This window comes from Zingiber officinale, chromosome 11B (assembly GCF_018446385.1).
Source record: "Zingiber officinale cultivar Zhangliang chromosome 11B, Zo_v1.1, whole genome shotgun sequence".
Lineage (NCBI taxonomy): Eukaryota > Viridiplantae > Streptophyta > Magnoliopsida > Zingiberales > Zingiberaceae > Zingiber > Zingiber officinale.
Window position 1 is genome coordinate 35137641 of NC_056007.1, and position 20538 is coordinate 35158178.

The 20538-nt window shown below is 38.7% G+C and overlaps 1 pseudogene; it reads right to left on the reverse strand.

Annotated features, from left to right (window-relative positions):
- Positions 1–12362: 12362 nt before the first annotated feature.
- Positions 12363–12434, reverse strand: LOC122035599 (annotated as a pseudogene).
- Positions 12435–20538: the final 8104 nt, after the last annotated feature.

Here is a 20538-nt window from a genome sequence, read left to right on the forward strand (position 1 = left end):
TAAAATTACTTTAAATTTAGAGTGCAAACTTTCTAGTTTATACATTATCCATGGTAATTCTAAGATCAATATTGATACATACTTAGCCATGAAAATGATCTGTTGAGATGAGAATGACTTTGCTTTTCTTAAGAGGGATGGATTTCCACTCGCTCTACCTAACCCTGATTGAACCACAAATTGCAACCCTGCCAATTGAGTTATTAAGGACTTAGCAACCGAACATGCCCCCACCCCCAAGGAATACTGTCATCCCTCAGCCTCTAGATACCCAGAGTCGACCAGACACTTCGAGCTGGCTAGGCAATCTTTTTCCTATAGCGATATGGGATACTTTAGATTCAATTTTTTTGACTTCCATATTTCTATGGACACTCTTCATGAGGGGCACATGATCACCTAACACTTACTGGAGGGGCACTATGTATTGACTCAAGACCAGTTCCAAGAAGTTCGAGATTATTTTCAAGAGTTGAGGAATTTTCAGGGGCAAGTCTTAGAATTTGTCAATGATTTTTATAATGAGCAGGATAGGATGCAAAACTTTAGGGACACCATGGGCATTACTAGATAGTAGGTTACCACACTCTATCATTATCATGAAGTAATTGGAAACCTACCACAAGTCCCTAAATTCCCTCCTAGGGCATGCCCCCCTCATCCTAATGATCGGTCCCTGTGACATACCCCCCTCCCTCAATTTGCTACTTGAGACATGACCCTCCTCCACCTCCTTCTGATTTCATTGGGACAATGAAATATCTAAGTCTGAGGGAAGTTATACATATGTACAAACTTGTTTCTTGCTTTTCAGTTTTAGTTCATTTCAGTTTGTTTGCATGTTGTTTTAGTTAGTTGAATTTTAATTCAGTTTGCTTTGAGTAGTTTCAGTTTCATCTTGTGGAATATAGAATTCATCATATGACACATTACTACTAACTTGTTCTTAAGTAGAAATTCTAGCACGCTTGTTCCATACTTATGTGTTTGATCTTTAGCGCTAGTATGTTTAGTGAATGATTTTTCTCTACCTTTAGTAGTATGAAGTGAGTAATGTTTTTATTAAAAATATTTGAGTGATGGCCTAGATTTAGGATCTCTCTTCACTTTGCCAAGTTTAAATAGTAGATAACTTTATAAATAGTCATAATTCATAGAACTTGTTAATACTTGTGCCCTAAGGTGATCTCTCAAACTACATTTTAGTTACTAAATGAGGCTCGAATCATTTCAACTCACATGGAAAAATCTATATCCTAACATTTGCATGTATATATCTACATTTGTGTTAGTGCTACATTTTTTAAGCACAAAAAAAATTGAATAAGGGATTAAAAAATAGTTATCGTGAGTAGAACCTAGCAATTTACCTCTTTAAACCGAGTTAAATTATTGGAGAAATAAATGTTATGCTTTCCTTCACTCTGAGCACTCCTTTGAGACCTTAGAGAGTTTGAGAGGGATGAACTAAGTGTATGGAAGAGAAGTGTAAGATACGGTAAATTAAATAAAGAGTGTTATTGTAGAAATAACCTTATTAGATTTTTTTTAGGAATTTTTAGAAATTTTTTAGGATTTAAATGGAGATCGTATGAAATGTTTAGGGGAATGAATCGATTAAGATTAAAAAAAGCCTATTTATAATATCTATTTAGTTGGGAGTTGATTAAGGAAATTAACAAGTTGAAAACATTTAACCTAGGCTATATAAATTAAAAACCTAAGTTGCCATAGCTTCATCCTGATACTTTTCCCCTCATCTTTGCTGCCCTCTCCACCCACGCCGCCCCGATCATCACCGTTGGATCATTGATCCACTTTCACCGGCACCCAAGCACCACCTAACACTGCTGCTACCTTCCCTCTCTTGGCCACGGACACCCGACGACCATCTGAAGCCGAGCACCCAAGCTCCCTTTTCGTGTCATGCCCTAGACCTCTACTGTTGCTCTGTTCATCATCGCTCCTCTTTTCCGGTCAGACGCGGGCAACCATATGCTGTCATCGGGGACTAGTTGTGTCTAGCTCGCAATGCTCACAGTGATGATTTGTTATCTTCCTCGACGTCACTGCCTCACCATGCCACCAATCACCCATCGCCGGCCCTTCGTGTTAGGCTAGTCTAGCTTAGTTGCGATACCATAGATCCATTGACATGTTGACACCATTACGACATTACTATTCTCATCTAAACACTGCTAATATGGCTGGTCTCATAGTTCCCATGGCCAGCCTCTCTACCACCACTTCACCAGAGTTGTTTCGGCCAGAAGCAAGAGGCCACCTGACTTCTATACATTTCCAACTTTGGATCTAGCTACTGTAGCTTTGGTTGTGAACCATCAACAACCATTTCAGAATTGGGTGAGTGCTAGGGAGGAGTTATGGCTTTATCGTTCTCCTCTTATCATTTTGAGAGCTAAGTTATGAGGTTACATTGGATTATCTTTGCAGCTCTAGCTAGCACTATTTGCTAGTGATCCATAACTCTAACTATCTTTTCCGACCGTGAGTCACCTCCAACCGTAAGCCACCAGCAGTTACCATTGCATTTAGTGATAGTAGGGATGAATTATTGCTAAATTAAATCAAAGCAATAGAATGGATTGATTAGGGATAACGATATAACTAACCCTAATTTGGTTATTGAATTAGATTAATGAAGTTAACCAATATTTAGGGCTTAGCCAATGATTGTTTCGATTAGGATTTTTCCTATTTTGATTTAGGGATTTTGGTTAGCTAATTAATATATGAATGGAATTAGTTAAATTATACATGGGATTGCAGGACTTTGATTTGGGACGAGTGTCTCAACATGAGATTTATTTGACACGAGCTACATATTAAAGGTGGGTATTTCTTCATTAGCCTTTTTAGTTCATTGAACTTAGTGTATAGTTATTTTTGATTGATGGATTAGGTTGCTTTACCTTAAATCTGTTAGTTTATTATCCTACTTGATATTTATCTACTTGACCTTAGAGATATCTAGTTATTTCATATACAGTCTTGGCTTTGAATATCTATAGTCTGTTGTGTATACACATGTAGAGTATGTACGGTAGGGAATATCTTGTTTACTGAGTTAATATGCTGATTATGCATATGATATTGAGTATATGTACACATGATTGGTATGTGCTGTAGGAGATACCATGTTGACTGTCTATTTGCATGTTGGATGTGTGCACACATGCTCGGTGTTTACTATTGGAGTAATTATGTTGAGTGTACCTATTTTGTGTGTATACACGTGTCTGATGTATAATGTTAGAGGAATCATGTCGATAATATTTATGTTGGTGATCATATGTGTTTGGTGTGATATTGGAGGGATCATAATAATTATACCTATGATGTAGGGTGAATACATGTCTGGTGTGTACTATAGACATTGCTACTTAATGTATTTGTTATTTAGTATATATATATATTGATTGATGGATCATGTATCAGAGGTAGTTATGTTGATAGTGTTATAGCATTGATGATAATTATGTCAGTATCATGATTATATATATATATATATTGATGGATCATATATTGGAGGTAGTTATATTAATAGTGTTGTAGCATTGATGATGACTGTGTCAATATCATGATTATTTACATCATATTTATCATTACACTACATGCTGATAATTGAGTCTCCCTCTATGGTTGAGAAAGTTGTCAGTGATATTTACTATCCATTTGACCACTAAGGGATAGTGGTAGCTTAGAGTTGGGTCCAGCATGTCTATTGTGCCACTCAACCACTTAGGGTTAGTGATATCTGGCACTGAGTAGTCACTGTTAGCGCAGCGACGGGGTTAGCAAGAGGTCTCAGTGTCTGTTAAGAAAATAAAACAAAACCCTTCCCTTTTCCAACTAAGATTAGTAGCACTATCATAATAATTATAATCTCAAAAATGAACAACTAATAAAAAAGAAGAGGCAAACAAATTTGACTTGGTTACAATCTAGGTGGTTGCAAAGCTCTACTAGAAAAATCTTCTTCTCTATAGGCGGAGAAGCCTCTTACACTCTTTGAAAATCTCAGAAAAGACTAGGAAATGATTATAGTAGTTGTTCTATTTCCTAGCTCCAGGGGCTTTTTTATAGCTCCTGGAAATCCTATCTATAGCTTGAGGGTGCCTCCAAGGTGGATGGAGGGAGCCTCCAGTAAGGTAGAGTGGATAAACCTTTATCCGTTGCCAACGACTACTTTGGCCAGGTCGAGAGCATCCTCCATAGGCATGGAGGGCACCTCCCTTGCTTATGGAGGGTGCCCTCCGCCTGAAGATGGCAGAGGTGCATGGGGTGCCTCGAAGGTGCCTTCAACCTCTATTGAGGGTGCCTCCAGCAAGTTTGCTCAGCTCCTTTTGCTCTCTTGTTGCTCTGATCGCCTGGGTGATTGCGGTCAACCGAAATAGGGCTCACCCGAACTCAATTTTCGGTCTTCTCCTCGAGCAGGCTTCCGCTCTGACTTCTCATCCCTCGAACATTGCGCATGTTCTTCTTGTCCACCGGTGTACTCTTCCGCAGCATATTGTCCCTCGGACACACTGAGCCCGTTGGCTCTCTTCCCGTGCCATCTTTCTCACTAGCTGCGTCTTCTGCTCGACTTCCTATGCTCCTCAGTTCTTGCACACTTAGACATAGGGATCAAAACCAAACAGAACCTAACCTAACTTGGTTGATCACATCAAAACAACCACGGGGTCCAACAATCTCCCCCTTTTTGATGTGCATCAAACTAAGTTCAAGTTAGGGTAATAACAAACAACTAGTAATAAATGAATTTGCAAATAAAATATTTTAAGTATAAAGTTTGCAATAATGAAACTAAGTATTAAATAAACTGATTTATCAAAATTCAGACTTATAAAATAGAGTAATCAAAAATTTAAAATTTTGATAAAATTCTAACTCCCCCTACTCCCCCTAAACTTGTACCTATTCCTCCCTCTTTGATCACATTAAAAGAGGGTAAAAAAATTAGAAATTTTTGAAATTAAGTTTTAGGAAATCAAACAAATAAAAGAAATTTAAAACAATTTCTAAGTTATGAAGTTTTCAAATAATTGACAAATATTGAAAGTATTATCTTAATTGATTTCACAAGCTTATCAGTTTGTCAATTAAATATTCAATTCAATAATTGGCTTCTAGGCTATGGCGAGTCACTAGGCCTTCTTAGTTATTGGATCATCAATCACTTCTAGACAAAGCCTTTTAAAGAATTTAAACATTTAATTTTTCTGAAAGACTTAAATCCAAGAAAAATGTTTAATCCAAGTAAGATTTTGGAACCCAATATAGATTCCTTCCTACTAAGTTAATTAAGAATTTAGGGGGTATATTTCTCCTGGGAATTCTTCTAAGTTGACCTTGGTGATGTCTAATATACCAATTTAACCTTCCATAAATTCTAAGTTTTGATTTTTGAAAGTTATTTGGTTTCAAGCATGCATCTTTTTTCAAATTATAGATTTACATTTTTAAATTATCATTTTCTACCTTATTTAACTGTCTTTTTAAATCAACGTTCTCTTTTTCCAATTTTACTAAATCTTTCGAAAGTATTTTAATGAACTGAAAAGAATGCTCGAGTGAAAGAGCACGTACCTCACTTACCTTAAGTTCTAATGCTCCCCCTTCATCACTACTTTCTTTCGATGATCCTCCCCCTTCATCTATGCTTATCTCTGAACTAGTCTCATCTTCTTCTTGATGGATTGTCGTTAGGGCTAGTCCGACGTATGCTTCGATGTCATATTCAAAGGATGACGACTCGTCCCACGTAGCTTTGAGATTATATTTGGGTTAAGCTGGCTTCTTATTCTTTTCCTTGTCTTTGTTCTTCAGTTTTGGACAGTCATCTTTGATGTACCCTTCTTCATTGTAATTATAGCATCGGACGGTCCTTCTATTTCAAAGATGATTTCTCATCTATGATTTAAATTTATTAGATTTAATAAATTTGACCTTTCTTACCATAAGAGCCGCTTCAACTTCATCGATGGATGCTACGGAGTCTTAATCTTCCATCTTTACTTTTAGGGCAACATTGAGATTTGTCTTTTCTATTTCTTTAGTATTTATAATTCGAGATTCGTGAAGTTCAAAAGTGGAAAACAAATTCTCTAGCATACTTACCTTAAGATCCTTAGAGATGCAGTATGCATCTACTAAGGACTCCCATTCTGAAGTTCTCGGGAAGGCATTGAGGGCATACTGGATTGAATCTCTGTTTGTTACTAATTCTCCAAGATTGTTTAATTGAGTAATTAGTTCCTTGATTCGTGCTTGGAGTTGCGCTACATTTTCTCTGTTGTTCATCCTCAAGTTTGTTAGCTGGGTTCGGAGTATATCTCGCCTTGCTAACTTTGCTTCCGAGGTGCCTTCATGAAGTTCTAAAAACTTCTCCCAAAGATCTTTGACGGAGTCATAGCTATCGATCCGACTGACCTCCTGGCGCAGAAGGACGTTGAGCAGATGGAACTCTGCTTTACCATTCGTCACAAAGTCTGCTCGCCCCTTCTTTGTCCACTGATATTCTTCTTTCTTGGCTCCATGCTGATCTAAAGGTGCTACAAAATCATATTTCATTATTAATAGAATTTTGAAATCTATTTTGAAAAATACCTCCATCCGATGTTTCCGTTGTGCGAAGTCTCCCTCAAATTTTGGTGGATAAATGCTTGCACCAACCATAATCTTGATCTTCATGCTTCAATCAGTGGTTAGTCCTTCTGAGGTGGTTGGGCTCTAATACCACTTGTTGGCGCAGTGGCGGGGTCGGCAAGAGGTCGCAACGTCTGTTAAGAAAATAAAACAAAACCCTTCCCTTTTTCCAACTAAGATTAGTAGCACTATCACAATAATTATAATCTCAAAAATGAACAACTAATAAAAAAGAAGAGGCAAAAAGATTTGATTAGTTACAACCTAGGTGGTTGTTAATCCAAGACTATTGCAAAGCTCTACTAGAAAAATCTCCTTCTTTGTAGGCGGAGAAGCCTCTTACTCTCTTTAAAAAGCTCAGAAAAGACTAGAAAATGAATACAGTAGTTGTTCTATAGTTGTTGTTCTATTTCCTAGCTCCAGGGGTCTTTTTATAGCTCCTAGAAATCCTATCTATAGCTTGAGGGCACCTCCAAGGTGGATGGAGGGTGCCTCCAGCAAGACAGCAGCAAATAAACCTTTATCCACTACCAACGACTACTTTGGCTAGGTTGACAGTGCCCTCTATAAGCATGGAGGGTGCCTGCCTTGCTTATAGAGGGTGGCCTCCGCCTGAAGATGGCGGAGGCACATGGGGCACCTTGGAGGTGCCTTTAACCTCTGTTGAGGGCGTCTCCAGTAGGTTTTCTCAGCTCCTTTCGCTCTCCTGCTGCTCCGATAGCCTAGGTGATTGCGGCCAATCAAAATAGGGCTCATCCGAACCTAATTTTCGGCCTTCCCCTCGAGTAGGCTTCCGCTCTGACTTCTCATCCCTCAAACGTCGTGCACGTTCTTCTCATCCATCAGTGTACTCTTCCGCGGCTTCTCGTCCCTCAGATCCACCGAGCCGTCGGCTCACTTCCCATGTCATCCTTCTCGCTAGCTGCATCTTTCCCTCAACTTCCTATGCTCCTAAGCTCCTGTACACTTAGACACAGGGATCAAAACTAAACAGGACCTAACCTAACTTGGTTGATCACATCAAAACAACCACAGGATCCAACAGTCATGGACCCCGATGCTATGTAGCGAGATAGCTACTTATCGAACTGCCCACCTTAGACACTCTATAGTGGTATATGGAGGGAAGTACAGTTGTTATTGTCCTGACCTCTCGGTCACACAAGGGTCGTGGTGTCTTGAGAGGTGGACAGGAGTGACTATGTTGCATGCATGTGCATATGCATATGATGTGCGGTGCATCTTTCTGAGATATATCTACATTTATTTGTGACTATTGCATTTTGCTTGAGATATGATTATTGCATATGTTTGCCATGCTTCATACATGTTCATTTATCATACATGTATATGCTATTGGTTATATTGCTCAGGTGTTACGAGTAGATCTACTACTGGTCCCTTATGAGTTTACTAATCACTATACCATATGCGTTGTTTCCATATTGGGTATATATATTCATTATGTTATTTATAGTTATGGGTATTTATTGTGTAATATATGATCATGTTCTTTATTCCCTATTGATATACAGTGATCTTCATGTTTTATATTTACCATGCACTATATTGTCTATTATCTGCTGAGTCACCTGCACTCACCACCCCATTTATGTATTGTCTTTTTCCTCATATAGCAGGTAGATAATTATGAAGTCACTTGGAGTATCCTATCTTTCGATCCCATGTCACATTTGAGGATAGACTTTCCTTTTCTTTTGCTTTCTTGCATACTTTCCTTATGGTTTTGGTCTTGTCGTAATTAGATTTGGACTTGGTGTTTAGCCTTGTGGCTACTTTACCATTTTTAGTATTTGTTGTGTTTGAGTCGTGCCGACATGCTTTGTATCATCTTAGATTATATGGCTTTCCTATGTCTTCCGCTTTGTTTTTGTTACAATCGTGTGGGTATGTATACAACTACGTGGTTGTTGATCAAACCGTGTGGGTTGTATATTAAACTACGTAGTTATATTTTATTTCTAGCCGTATGGGTTGTAGATTATTATACTTGTATAACCGAGTGACTATGTATCCAGATTTCATTTATCACTATTACAAGGGACATATTGTCCATTTATTGGACAGAGACTCCTCTAAGGTGTAACAATTTATTGTTATCAGAGCCACATATTTATGAGGCTTATTTACTATGTTTTTGGATTTTATGATTTATTTTCTCGATATGACTTTTCGAGTTTTGGGACTAGGGAGTGGCAGGACATCTCCAAGCTATAGGAGATAAGTTTGTATAATTGTTATCATACACTTCTGGTGTTACTTGTCTAGTTATTTGTAGCATGTATGACAAGTGTGGGTCAGCCACTGTTTAGGTCCATCAGATCCTATTGGAGATTAGGGATTACAATCACAGGAGAATCCTCCTACCATACCACCAGTAGTACTAGATTTTATTACTATCAATTGGGCTATAGTTAGAGTCCCATGCCAACCCCTGCTATTACTAGTTGGGTAGTGATAGAGTTACACATTCTTGTTGGCTCATTCAGTAGAGGACCAATTTACATTGACTTGGTCAGTAGAGGATCAATTTACTCTTGTTGGTTTAGTTAATAGAGGACCAATTTACTTTTATTGGTTTGATCAGTATGAGGACCAACTTACTCTATTTCATGGATATTATGACCCTTCGGTTACTTATGTTCAGTTAGATATCTTGGAAGACACATTTGAGTACATGTATAGACGTAGAAAGGACTGAATTAGATATATATCATTGTTGACTTGACTATTCTATCGAGGATCGAGATATCCTATTCCATGATGACTTTGATCAGGAACTGTATATACTTGGTTGGATAATCTAAAAGGGGCATTTGGGTAGATGACCCCCACTGATGTGGAAAAATGTAGAGCTAACTTCTTAACACTTATGAGATACAACTGTTACTAGGAGGTATAACTTGGAGAGTACATTCGGTCGGATATATAACTTGTACTAATATGGAAAAGATGAGGTTAGCTGCTTATCCTTTACGTGACTAGGCACCATGTGAAGGAAGATACAGAAGATGATTTTTGAGAATAAAGCATCACTTAATGATTATTTTCAGGTGTTTTGAGATAGAGTACTTCTCTACCTCCTTTGGTAGCATAATGGTTTATAAGGTGTTGGTCAATCGACTCACCTAACGTTGTTTCATGGGAGATCCAAACTCATGGACCGATCAGATATGTTAGATATCTTTGGTAGTACATAGAGATATAGGACTCGTAATGATGCGTAGAAGGTGGTGTTAGTTGATTAACACCTATGAAGTCAACTGTTACTAAGTGGATATATCAGATGATGATTCTCGAGGAGTAAGCATCGATTGAGAGTTATTTCAACTAGGTATTTAGTGATGGTGCTTGATGTGCTTAAATATTATGATCGGTTATGCATGTTTTAACACACATTCCCTTGCTTTATGTGTATATATAATCTTTGCATGATCGTCTCTTTTATCATATACTCATCATAAATACTCTTTTGTTCAAAAATCTACTCTTTGTTTGGTTTTGTGTTGACAGGGACAACTTTTGGAGCAAAAACAGTGATTGTTGGCGCACCGGAACGAGGCAGATAACACAGCCGTGCAACCTCGCACAACCGTGTGGCCAAACAAAAGAAGGACAGTGCACGGTCGTGCAACTCTTGTACTGCCGTGTGGCCAAATAGAGATGGATCCGTGCATGCCCATGCAAACCTGCACGACCGTGCCCCCCACGACCAGCAGCCAAGGAATGCATGGTCATGCAATCCTGCATGACCGTGTCCCAGGATTAGAGCCCCAGATCCGCAAGGTCGTGCCAATTGGCATGGTCGTGCAGCGCGGCCAGAGGCAAATGAAGGCACGACCGTGCCACATATGCACGGCCGTGCAGCTCGGCCAGAGGCAAAAGAAGGCATGGTCGTGCCACATCTGCACGGTCGTGCCGCGGCGCCGTGCCCTAGCCTATAAAAAGGGGTTTAACCCTTTTCCTCAGGGGGGGAGGGGAAGCGAGCGGTCAAAGGGAGAATTGCCTTGGTGGCGTTCCATGCCGTCTAGGACCTCCGTCCAGCGATCCTTCATCACCACATCAACTCCAGAAGCAAAGGATTGGATCTGAAGATCACTCGTCATCGTTGGATAAGCATCCTTTCTCTTTCTCTCCTCTTGTTTGAAGATTGTATGCTTGATTACATTATGTCTTCGGGTTTTCCTCCGGCGTCTATGGAGTAGATTCCTTGTTCTAGGATTAGGGAGTAGTTGTGGATTAGTTTTGAAGTAAGACTCATATTTATGCCTTTATTCATTGGATGATTTCGCTTGCTTTGTTTCAACTACTATGCATGAGACTTGTAGCGTATTAATTGATTGTGTAGAAATTGCTAACCTCGTAGAGAGAGTATCTTAGATCGTATACCTGAGGGGCCCCAGTGATAAGGGTAACCCGTTCACAGACATCTAGGGTATTTCCTTGAAAGGAGAGGCAACTTCTCCATAAGGAAGTAAGAGACCAAACCAAACCCTTGTTTCTATCCTTAATGACACCAATTAGAGTTGTGTTCTTGTCATCCAACGAGGCACCCTAGTGATAGGGGTTAACCGTAACAGGATTTCACAGGGATCTTTTCTATTTAGTGCTTAAGGATGGTTGCTTTAGCTTTCGACGAATGCATGTTGATGGACAATGAGTAAAGGATAGAACGTGATACATCAATACCACCATAATGAAACCGAACTTCTAGAACTCTTCATAAACCAAGTTAATTACTCTCTCTTCACTAGTTCTCGTTTCCGCTTCCTAATCTCTTTTCTTTAGATAACTTGCAACCATCGGTAGTTTAGCTAATCTTAAGTGAACCATTGCTAGTACTTATAACCAGCCCTCGTGGGATCGATAATCTTTATTATTAATGACGAATCCGTGCACTTACGAAAATGTAACAAGTTTTTGGCGCCGTTACCGGGGACTGCGTCTATAACCATAGTGAAAATCATATTAGATTATACTAGACTTTGTTTTTTTTTTCTTTATCTCTCCTTTTTTTTTTAATATTATGCATTTCAGATATAAATAATTTTATTTTTGTTTTTCTTTATTTTATGCATTTTTATTAAAATGCCTAAAAAAATATTATTCCAACTCTTTTCTTTACTATATTCCATATCTTGTTCTTGCATGCGAAGAGCTAATCTTTCAAGATAACTTCTACCTTTCGATCTAGAGATCGATAGGACTTGCCTGAGAAGAAGAAACTTCCAAAAGCAATTCAAGCCGTACAAGAATCTTCAAAAATGGCTGACAAACTGTTGAAGGATTACGCAGCACCTTATGCACAAGGGGTTCAGTCTAGCATCACTCGACCGCCGATCGAAGCTAACAATTTTGAAAACAAGCCTGCAATAATTCACATGGTCCAGCAGAATCAATTTGGAGGAGGACCACAAGATGATCCAAACCATCACTTAGAGTTTTTTTACGAGATTTGCGGTACTATAAAAGTGAACGGGTCCCTACAGAATCAGTAAGGTTACTTCTTTTTGGATTTTCCCTGAAAGACAGAGCCAAGCAGTGGCTAAATTCTCTTCCAACAAATAACATAACATCTTAGGAGTAGTGTGAGCAAAAATTTCTGGACAAATTCTACCCGCCAAGCAAAACTGCCCACATGAGGAATTGATCGCAAGCTTTAAATAGATAAAATCAGAGTCATTATTTGAAGCCTGGGATAGATTCAAAAGTATGCTGAAACAGTGCCCCCATCATGGCCTTGAGAAATGGTTGGTTCTACAGACATTCTACAATGGAATCAACTATCACACGAAGGTATCCCTCGATTCTACTGCAGGACGAGCATTAATGAACAAGAGCCTTGATGAAGCTGAAGAGATCATAGAGAATGTGGCACAAAACCACTATCAGTGGGCAACCGAAAGATCTGGTGGTTCTTTCTCAGGGAATCCAATAAAGGTGTTAGGAAAATTTGATGTAGATGCAGTCACACTCATGTCTACAAAGATGGACACTCTGACCAATAAGATTGAGGCCATGGGAAACAACACGACCAATGCAATAGTATGTGTTTGCGTAACTTGTGAAAGTATGGATCACGCTCAAGATACTTGCCCCCTAGGGCCAATACAAGCATAGATAACCCAACTTGAGCAATGCGATGTGATAGTCAGTTACAACCAAAAGCAAAACAATCCGTACTCCAACACATACAACCTTGGATGGAGGAACCACCTAAATTTTTTGTACCAGAATAATCAGGACCAAGGACCAACAAAACAAAGCTATTTACCTGGGCAATAGAGCTACCCATCTAGACAACAGACTTATCAACAACAGTAACCTTCACAACTGTCCAGAATCGAAAAGATGCTCGAAGAAGCTCTCTTAGAGCAAAAAAATATGAAGAATGAGATCAAGTAATTGACTCAAAAATTGGAAAATTCCAAAAAAACATCAGAAGATGCAAGACAACCAGATAGCCTAGATAGCCCAATCTTTTTCAAGAGCACCGGGAACATTTCCAGGAAAGCCCGATATAAACTCGGTGGAACACTACAACCGCATTGAGATGAGGAGTGGACGAACTTTGGGAGACCCCCAAATCACTACTCAAAAAGGACTTGACTCAGAGGAAGAGCCCTCTCCCCTAATGCCCAATCAGATCCAGAACAGGGATAGAGAGGAGATCAGCAAGAAAGTTGAAGGAACTCTTCAAATCCCCCCCCCCCCCGAACAAAGTTAAACAATTCCTTTCCCTTAGAAACTGATAACATCCCTAAAGGATGAAGAGTTCAACCGATTCCTAAAGAAGATTAAGGAAATTTGCGTAGAAGTACCTCTAATAGACGCACTGCACCAAATATCAAAGTTCATAAAATTTTTAAAGGGTATTTTATCTAACAAGAGGCAGAAGGGCGACTTTAAGACTGTAGCATTAACGAAAAATTGCAGCGCTCTACTTATGATAAATATTCCACTTAAACTTCAGGATCCAAGGAGTTTTTCCATACCTTGTAAAATTGGTTCTGCACTCATACAGAAAGCTTCTGTGACTTGGGAGCCACCGTTAGCCTACTTCTGTACTCGTTATGTAAGAATCTAGGACTCCAAAATATTAAACTGACTACTATGGCATTGTAATTAGCTGACCATTCATGTAGATACCCAATGGGAATAGTGGAAGGCATGCTAGTAGAAGTAGGCAGATGCATCATTTCCACAGATTTCATTGTCCTAAATATGGAGGAGGATCCCAAGATACCAATCATCCTTGGGAGACCGTTCCTTGCCACAGCTGGAGCCCTCATTGATGTGCAAAGTCACAAGTTATCCTTGGAGATCGGCAAAGAAAGGTTAGAATTTGATTTATCTGATTCTTCTAACTGTGACCCCTCTTCTCAAGGAAATTTAAGCAAGATGAACATACACAAAGCTGAGGAGTGCAGTTTCCAAGAGAGGTCCCCTCCAGCGAGCAATAAGAAGTACATTTGTCCTGCACAAGCGAAACTAAAGGTGCAGACTGGAGCATTAACCCTAGGAGGAGAGCCATGCTTCCATGGGTTTAGTGCACACTAATTGAAACGGGGTCGAGCTAAAGATCTAAAACAAGCGCTTCTTAGGAGGCAACCCAAGGGTTTTTCATTTTAGTTAATTATTCCATTTATCGTTTTACTTCTCTAGTAAGTTTAGTCGAGTATTGTTATTATTATTTTTGGGTATTCAATTCCAGGATGTGCATAGCCTCCACGAGCTGGCCGTGAGCATTTCATAGGCGTGGAGGCGTCAGAGGAGCCAAAACAATGAAATGTGAGTCACCGTTCACTTAAGGGAGTCGGTCGTGTGACCCCACACGGCCGTGCGAAGCAGACAGAGGGACAAAGGCCATTGGTCGTGCAACCTTGCATGGTCGTGTGGCTTGTGCAGAGAAAAGAAGGACACGGGCCGTGCCAATTGGCACGACCATGCAAGACAACCAGAGAGGAAGAAGACACAGGCCGTACCAATTGGCACGGTCGTGCGATCAAGGTAGAGAGGAAGAGGGAATAGGTCGTGCCAACTGGCACGGCCGTGCAATTTTGGCCAAGGGGAGAAGAGAGGGGGTCGTGCTAATTGGCAAACCCTACCTACCTGGCTGTGTCTATAAGACACGGTCGTGCCCCTACCCGTGTGCGCTGCCCTCCCCTCTAAAAAGCCCTAATTCCCATCTCCTTCTCTCCCAAAAGTTTTCTCCTCCCCACTACACCTCATCAAACCCCAATCCTTACCTCTAAAGTTCATCTTTACTTAGATCTACATCTAGATCTAACACTTCTTTAGGCCATAAATCCGAAAAGAGAGAAGCAACTCCCCTATTTTTCTTCCTTCTCATCCTCTTCCATCCTCAAGATCCATCTCCACCTATAAGAAATTCCTTAAAGTTCACCTTGCACATCATATCACAAATCTTAAAGAGACTTCATTGAGGAAGTGGTGGATTTGGCGAAGGAAATACGCCGGGAGGCAACAAAGGCAAGGGGAAGGCTTCTTCTTCAAAAGGAAAAGGAAAAAGGGTGGCGTGCGACAAAGGTAATGAAAATGAGTTTAATATTATTTTTAGAAATCATGAACATAAAACTAGATATGATATCCTTGTCGCTAGAAGAATTATATGCACTAGATATATGGATCCCACTACTTTGGATATGCTAGGAATTAGGGATGACGTAGATTGAATGATTAGTTCCTTAGACTAGAATGATATTATATACACTCATTCACCAACTTACCCCCTCCTAGTCCTTGAATTTTTTAGCTCAATTGATGTTAAATTTTTGTCTGAGGATGACTACGTAGGGGTCATAACTTTTAGGTTGATGAATAAAGAAGTTTGGTGGGCGTTTAGTGATTTTAATAATTGTTTTGATTTACCTATTGGTGGTGCCCGTAGATTTGATGATGAGATCAAATGGAATGAATTTTGGACGTCAATAACCGGATCAAAGGACCCTTATGAACCCTCTAGAGCTAAGGCATCCCGCATGCAAAATCTGACCTTTAGATACCTTCACCGAGTGATGAGCAAAATGACTTTTGGTCAAGGAGAGAGTGATGGGGTGGTTAGAAAGATAGAGCTTATTCTCTTTGGGCGATGTTGAATAGAGTGGATTTTGATTCTGAATTCCATTTCTGACAAAATTTGCTAAGGCATCATCAGGGATGATAGTGTTTGGTGGATTGATCACCCAAATAACATTCAATCTGGGTTACGAGCTTAATGGGTTAGAGGTCATTCATGGTAATGACAAGATCGACATCGATTCTCGTCTTGCAATGAAGATGATTTGTCGGGATTAGAATGGGTTTGCCTTCCCTAGGAACAATGGTTTTCCATTACCCCTTCCTTGCCCCGAGCACACTTCAGTTCGTAACCCCGTGAACTAGGTGATTACTGACTTAATCCCCGAAACTGTTCCCTCCATTATAGAAGAAATTGAGTACCACCAAGAGCCCTCATCATCAGAATTCCCGTAACCTACCGGATATCCGAAACCTCCTAGGTACTCTTTTTCATATGGTACGGGACCTTCTAGATTTGATTTTTCTGACTTCTGTGCCTCCTTAGACTCCCTTCATGAGAAGCAAAATACCCAACAATGATTGTTGGAGGATCATTTCAAGTTATCTGACGACCAGTTTAGGGAGGTACAGGATCATTTTCAGTTTATTAGGGATTTCCATAGTCAAGTGTCAGGATTCGTTCAGGACTATGAGATCGACCAGGAAAGAATGAGGAATTTTATGGATGATATGGATATTACTAGACAATAAGTAGATGCCCTTTATCAATATCATCAGCACATTGGCCATCTTCCTGGTATGCCTAGATTTCCCTTTGGCACACATTGGGGACCCCTTATCCCCCACCCCCGCCACACCATTGATTTCATCGGGACGATGAAAAGTTTAAGTCTGGGGAGTGTTGTGTCTGCACAACCTGAGTTGAGTCGAGTTTTTCTTTTCTTTCTGCATATTTTATTAGTCTATTTTGTTTATTCGTATTTTATTAGTTTCATATTTCTACTTGCATCTCATTTGCACTTTCCTACTTGTGAATATATATATATATAGTTTTGAGACATATTGAGAACATCAAACCTTCTATTTTTTCTGCTAACTTGTCTGATAGCAAAATATCTAGCATTTTCGTAGTTCATGTGCTGTCAAGATAGTGTTAGTATGTTTGGTGTATCTCCTTTCTCTATCTTTAGTAGCATGAAATAAGCTTAGTATTGTATGGAGTTTGGTATAAGTCTTGGCCTAACCTTAAGGATCTTATTTTCACTACACTTAAGTACTTAAGCTTGAATAGTAGAAATATTTTTGAAATTGTTATGATTCATTCAAATTGTTTAGTACTTTTGTTCTCATGGTGATTTCTTATTTACATTTTGGTTACTGAATGACCTCGGATCATGGAAGCTCATTTGGAAAAATCTAAATCCCAACATATGCATCTCGCATTTGTGATTAGTGCTACACCTCTTTAGCACAAAAAAAAAAAGAAAAAAATAAAAAAAATGAATAAGGGATAAAAAACAGTTGTCGTGAGTGGAAACTAACACTTTACTCCTTCGAGACCAAGTTAGGTTACTGGGGAAATAAATGTTATGTTTCTCTTGATTCCGAGTAGTATCCTTTGAGATCTTGTGTAATTTAAGGAAAACGAACCAAGTGTGTGGCAGGTAAGTGTCTATCACTGGAAACATTAGGAACTCAATTGTATGACGACTTAACTAAGACAAAGAATTGAAACTTGAAGAGTTTGAGTTACTTATTGCACCGAGCACAAAGAACTTATGATTAGGTCATACTTAGGTTACTCCACAATCGTGCTTATCAGTGAAACTAGTTGATAGAGTTGGGCAAATGCACTAGGGATTATGAAACACTGCAGGAACTCATGAACATAGTTTGCAGCATTTTGCTTGAGGACAAGCAAATGTTCAAGTCTGGGGGCGTGATGTGCATAAATATTATAATCATTTATGCATGTTTTAACACACATTCACTTGCTTTATGCGTATATATTCTTTGCATAATCGTCTCTTTTATCATATACTCATCATAAATACTCTTTTATTCAGAGATATGTTCTTTGTTTGGTTTTGTGTTGACAGGGATAACTTTCGGAGCAAAGACAACGATTATCGATGGATTACAGGATAATGGTTAGACGACTCAACTAACATTGTCTCCATCGAGTAGTTCAAGACCTTGACTTCATGATCTTTTACTCAAGGTTTTAAAGTCTATATGCTAGATTATGGCATTCGACATTTTGTAGACATTTGTTGAGGGACATTTACAGGAACGATTATGAGAGTTGTGGAGATTTCCTCTTGATGGGTAGACTCTCAGTCAAGAGGTTGAGTAACCCTTTGGATTTTGGATTATCATTCCTTTACTATGGATATTTGAGTACCTGGAATAATGAGATTTGACATACTTTTGGACATATGCTAGTTGGTCACTTATTGTGCTATACTGAACCACCAGGTAAGGGTAGTAACCTTGCAACCCTCGGACCAACCATCAATGGAATTCATCGAGACTAATGATGAAAGAGTATTCTGTTTCAGCAATATAAGCCAAGCAGTTACTATCTATGTTGGAAGATATTTCAAGGTAAGATTAGTGGATTTTTTTTATACTCATATTGCATGAATTGGTCGTATCTCTACCATTTAGAGAGTTCCTGATCATCGATCAAGAAGTCACGAGATGTCCATTGGACTTCAGTAGTTATACATTTTTGGTAAGATGATATATTTCTACATCTTGATAGCACCCATTGAGGAGAGTGGATCATTGGGTTGTTGGATTTGTGAGCATATGATAGGTTAGTCTCACTAAAAAAATATATTGCAACAAATTTACCTATAGGGTATAATCCCTTTAGCTGGTACAACATGCAATGTTGAACCATAGTGGATATATTTAAATTTGTTAACGGTGAATGTTGAAGGATGGGTGGTTTCCTTCAATTCTATTAATTGCTCATGAAGCTATTAGGTTTGATTGATGTTGAGGAGGATTTGAAATTGGTGGATATTGTGACATCAAATATTGTGATATATGATTTTCTAATGATCTAGTAGTAGATATTTGACTTGATGGTCTATTATTTGATTTTTGTTGTTGATAGTAACTGTTAGTATTAGTCCTAGTACCAATTATGAGATAATTGACAAGGGCACTTTTTGTATTATATTTAATTAATTAATAAAAGTTAAAGTTGGTTATTATATTACTTCAGTTCAGTGTCAAATGAATAAGTATAATAATATCCTAGGGTAGTAGGTTCTAGTCTACAACATGTCAATTGGTTGAATTGATAATAGGATATTGTAGATATATATAGAACGCTACTCCTAACTATTTCTAATCAAGCATTAATATAAAAGTACAATATTAATGCGTTGAGACTAGCATATAGGTCAATGGATGATTTAATCTCACAAGTCTTGGATATGCGATATCATGTTGACACATGGGCATATATTAGAGAATATGTATTGAATTGACCCACCATGAGATATTTCATGGATCGTTATATGAGTGTCATAAATATTCTCATAGTGACTATTAGTATAAATACTTCTTAGACCTGAAGTCACTACGGTTCCCTACATAAGGAGTTGTGCACTTTGGTATCGGCGAGCGTCACCTGTAACAAGGTGGACTATAAAGTCACTAGTATGTAATAAATTTTACGGAGGGATGTGAGTGAAGTAGATGTAATCTATCCCTTCCATATGACGAAAATAATATCTGTGGGCCTCTTGATTAGTATGACACAAGAATGGATGGTCATGCTCAAATGAGTCAATATACGATATTGAGCTTATTTGATTGAATGCATCTACTTAGAGATCAAGAAATGCAAAGATTGATAAGAGGATGACACAGTCTATGCCTCTTTGATTAATCTAGATGTCAAGGATTGAGTAATACAAATAATAGACACAGAAAGGTTTAGTCGGATCTCAACATTCTCATCACTTGAGTAGCAATGATGCCTTGTTAGATGTCACTCATTATTTATGTATCTAAAATAGTTTTAGGGATATTACCAATGTTATGAGAACCTATTGGGCCACACACAAAGAATAAGTTGATTTGGAGATGGATTCATATGATGGATCATTGGATTAAGTCTAATTCAAATTAGATTCATTGAGCTAGACTCAATTAGATCCAACTATTAGATTGAGTCTAATTCAAATTAGACTTATTGAATCAATTCAAATTGATGATGATTAATGAGTTAGACTCATTGAGTGATTTGATGAATTTGAATTCATCAAGGAAGAGGAGTGTTTAATTTAGAATTGATCATGTATTGGATGAAGAGTAATCAATTTCGAATTGAACATGCATTGGATGAAGACAAATATTAATGTCAATTAAGGCAATTGACATTAAGGCATTTTGATTAAATGAGTACAAAAGGGGTTTTGATTCATTTCATGAAATGAGATTGTGTGTTCTTGCTCTTCTTCTTCTCTCTTCCACCATTGGTCGAACCTCCTTTGTGGTTGCTATCACAACCTTGGTTGGTTCTCCTCTCCACTTGGTGAGTTTGTGAGACAGATGGAAGTCTTGTTTGTATAGATACCATTAGAGGTACAGACACATGATCGTGCTGAGATCCTTGCTGTCAGGAGTTTGTGTTCACGCACCAAAGGTATAACTCCCTTTAACAAACTTAGTATGTGGTTTTCCTTTGCAAGGATCTTCTGAAAGGATCTAGTTAGTCTTTCTGCTGTGTTTTCTGCGTGTTTAGCACACTAGACCCTAATAGTAATATAGGGAGTAGCA